Genomic DNA, 4,392 nt, shown 5'->3' with positions numbered 1-4,392 from the left:
GGTGGCTCCAACCAGGCAATGTCTGTCCCCTTGTTGACATAGGGCGGTCCTAGAACAAAGAAAGTTGATGACATAAACATATCCTTTTCCCAGCACTTGAGTGTGTGTGATTTAACCTTTAACTCTTGCTTGTTGATGTAGGTGAGATGTCAAATACTTTCTACTGAGCTGCTGGCAACTGTTTAAAGTGTTTTCATCACTCTTCCACTAAGATGAATCCAGGCTCAGTCTAACCCGTCGCTGTAATCGAGTTGCCTCCTCCACTCTCTTCTCTCTCTGCCACTTCCTCCAGACCCAACAGGAAAGCGGCGACAAAAACCAGGGTTCAACCTGGTAGTCACTGTAAAACTGCAGTTACTTCAAGTGTTGCTTCCTGTTTTTGAAAGAATGCATTCCTAGCACGGAATAGAGACTGCGGTCTTGTGACCAACTGTGAACAAAGGATTTAAACTGTCACACAGACAATAGGGAGTCCATATCAGATACTGTAATCCCGTTTTCATCCTCCTTTAATTCTTTAGACTCAGAGATAAAGCCTTTCTCGCTTCCTCTGGATCAAACCTGCCATGAAAAGACAAAACAGTGCCTTCTACCCACTTCACACTTAAACCCATTCCAACTTTTCCTGAGGCTGAACCTAAACCCATCTGTCTACTCAAAGTTTTAAATGAACATTTCTGTTTAATGTTTAAGCCAAAAGTATAAAGTTCTTGCTAGTTTTGCCTTTGCAAGACAAAGGTCCTTCCACCACGAAAAGAGGGGCAAAAGCATGAAAATTCTCAGCAGTGTAATGTCATACATATTTTTTTCTTAGTGGTCATTCTTGCTACCTTAGAGATAGGAGACAATTCTGCTAAAAGAATTAGCTCTTAAGAGACCAGCAAAATAACAGCACTTATACAGCACATACCTGGAGAAATGAACTTGTATAGACTAAACACCGCCATCCACATTTTCATGTTTTCAGTCTGGAGCTTGCACTCATTTCTTGGAAAGGAAATCTGTTTCATTAAAGAGAACAGGTTATGCCAAATATACAAAAATAACGGTGGGAGGTGGTGGGCTGGGGATAGGGTGGAAGAAGGGCACTGCATGACTCAGAGAAGCCTACCTTCTATAATTAATACTTTTAAGCCATTTTAATTCATATTTAAAATAGAATCATATGGTCAGAAGGGAAACAACTAACACACAGCTAAAATAGTGTTTCTAAATCATACATATACACACAGATAATATCACATAGCTAAAGTGGAATGTGTCAAAACTATACATATGTATATATATATATACACACACACATATATATACATACATATATATATATCGTTCATTTTTTTTCTGTATGGATAACCAGCTTCTCAAGTTATATTCTGTATGAATAAACAGCTTCTCAAGTTGCATTTCTCTTGGCATCTTGTCAGATACCTATTGACTGTATATGTATTGGTAATTTCTGACTCTAATATTTGTCTATTCTTCCACCAAGACCACACTTAAGTTTTGTAATTTTATACTGTAGCAGTTCAGTTCTCTCTGTTCAGTTCTGCTTCCTTCCCTTCTTTAAGTTTGTTTACAAAAGTATTCTTCATTAAAGTTTTGTGCGCACACACAAAAACGATATACACATATATGTATGTCTATATGTATATAATCACACATGGGCAAAGTACGGTGTGTCTTTTATGTGCTTTTCAAACATGGATTTTTAAATTATCCATACCACATAATAAAAAGTTATCTCAGCTGAACTGTCTACTGGGCAGTCTACTCATGAAAATCTTTCCACAAGAATGTTTAAAATAGCCATAGGTTCAATTCTTATTTCACCAGTCATTTAAAGCAGTCATATCCATTACTACACCTTGAGAGGAAGAGGTGGAAAATTAGGCACTTTTGGAATCATGACGCCTGTCTCAGTTTCCATCTATAACCACTCCATGCACTAAATAACCCAGTGGTGCAGTAGCTTTAAAGATTTCATGTACATCTCAGAAGTGGCCTCAAGGATTACCACTTAAAGATGTCCCCTGGCATAAAAAATTCCATCTGTAGAAAACAAAACTTAGGGAATTGATAAAGTATGGTCCACACTTGTTAAATATTAGCAGCCCCAAATTCAGATTCAAGGCATATCAAATTTCTAAATTACAAGCTAGAGAATGTGAAAGTTTATATGGTTCAATTTAGCACAGCAGTAACTATCCAGGGAGGTAAATACTTCATGGGGTTCATATTTTAACTCATAGGTAGACAAGAAAGGGCAAGAACAAAGGGCAGAGGTAAATAGAGCTCTGCACGATACCAGAGCAGACTGTTTAAGTAACACAGTTTAGTCCAAAGCCAATATCACTTGACTGAATTTAACAGATTTTTAAAACTAAGATTTAGTCAAATTATTTTTGATATACAGACAAAACCTGCAACATCTCAAATTGTATTTTGTTTGTAAAAAGTAGACAAGACACAAGTTTCTTAGAAGTACAACAGCATCATACTTAAAAGAAAAAAATAAAGAAAGGAAACCAGAATCGGGGCACTGGTTGAAGTACCTTAACCACTGAGGAGCTTGGATGTCAAAGCAGCAGCAAATGGAAAGTGACTTATGAGGTCATAGAGAGCCTGACTCTGTTTCTTATCAAAATGTTCACTTCGGCAGTTTGTCAGGCATGCATCCTGACCCCTTCCCTTCCTCTGCCTTTCCACTCCTTCCCAGTCATTCTGGGGATCCCCTCCCTTATTTGTTTCTCTTACCTGTTCCATTGTTCTCCTTTCTCTATGCTCCATACTGTTGGCAAAACCTATAATTCATTAGACACTGAAATGCCATTTTATTATTGAAATCATATGCCCACAAATCCATATGTATACATACAGCAAAGACACACATGTACAGTCTGCTTACTGTTGTAAATCAAACACATAAAGAAATTTGTGGCTGTTTTTAATAGCATACGTAATAGATGAGTGAATTAACCATTACGGCATTACACTTTACCTAGCGTGTCCCTTGGTGCCTTATAAAATAAGGAACATACCAGACTCAATTCCGTAAGAGACATTTGGGGAGATGGAGGAGAAATCGGAAGATGGTGCATTCCCTTTTCCTATCGGCAGCCCCGGAACCACATAGTGTTAGTACCCACCTCTCCTTCTGCATTTCCTGTTTCAGTCCTACAAGCCTTGGCCTGATTCTTTTAGTCCTTGGCCTGATTCTTCTTGACACATGATATTTTCACATTATTTGAAATTTGCTTATACCATACTGATTTATATGCTCTCACTATTACCAAGTCCTATGATATCGTTCACAGTTCCTCGATCATTCAGGTACAAGTAATGTTCATTTGGGGATGAATGTCCACAGGACAAAGCATACAGTAGTTGTGTTTGTGATACAGTAGGTCAGCATATCAAGAAAATTCAAGTGGAGCAAAGGATCAGAAATTCATGAGTGTTGGCCTCATGTTCCTCAAAACAAAGAGCTGATTGACCAGCTTTTTCTTCCCTCCTCCCTCAACAATTTAGGTTGTTTTCATGTTCTTGAAACCTAGGGTTTCATGGGATTATCTTTCTCTAGACCTGAATAAGGCATATTAAAGAGGAAAAAGACAACCAAGAACATGCTTATTTTATTTTATATTTTTATGAACATACTTTCTGTTTTTAAATTTTTATTGAAATATAGTTGATTTACAATGTTGTGTTAGCTTCAGGTGTACAGCAAAGTAATTCAGTTAGGTATACATATATGCTTTTTTAGATTCTTTTCCATCATAGGTTATTATAAGATATTCAGTATAGTTCCCTGTGCTATACAGTAGGTTCTTGTTGGTTATGGTTATCTCTTTTATATATCATAGTGTGTATATTTTAATCCCAAACTCCTAATTTATCCTGCCCCCACTTATGGTTACCTTTACCATAAGTTTCTTTCTATGTCTGTGAGTCTATTTCTGTTTTGCAAATAAATTCGCTTGTATCATTTTTTTAGATTCCACATATAAGCAGTTATATGATGTTCGTCTTTTTCTGTCTGACTTACTTTACTTACAGTGATAATCTCTAGGTCTACCTATGTTGCTGCAAATGGCATTATTTCATTCTTTTTTTACAGCTGAGTAATATTCCATTGTATATATATATATATATATATATATATATATATATATATACACACACACCACATCTTCTTTATCCATTCATCCATCGATGGACACTTAGGTTGCTTCCAAGGAACATGTTTATTTTAAAGTTAACAACAACAGCAACAAAAGCTTTCACTTTAAATAAGAGGAAACAAGGTCCAAGCAACATGCACACACACACACACACACACACACACACACGTAAAAAAAGAAAAAACATGAATACAGTGTTTACTATAAAATT

The sequence above is a fragment of the Neophocaena asiaeorientalis genome, unplaced genomic scaffold (genome assembly GCF_003031525.2).
Source record: "Neophocaena asiaeorientalis asiaeorientalis breed wild unplaced genomic scaffold, Neophocaena_asiaeorientalis_V1.1 scaffold229, whole genome shotgun sequence".
NCBI lineage: Eukaryota > Metazoa > Chordata > Mammalia > Artiodactyla > Phocoenidae > Neophocaena > Neophocaena asiaeorientalis.
This window is presented reverse-complemented; position numbering follows the sequence as displayed.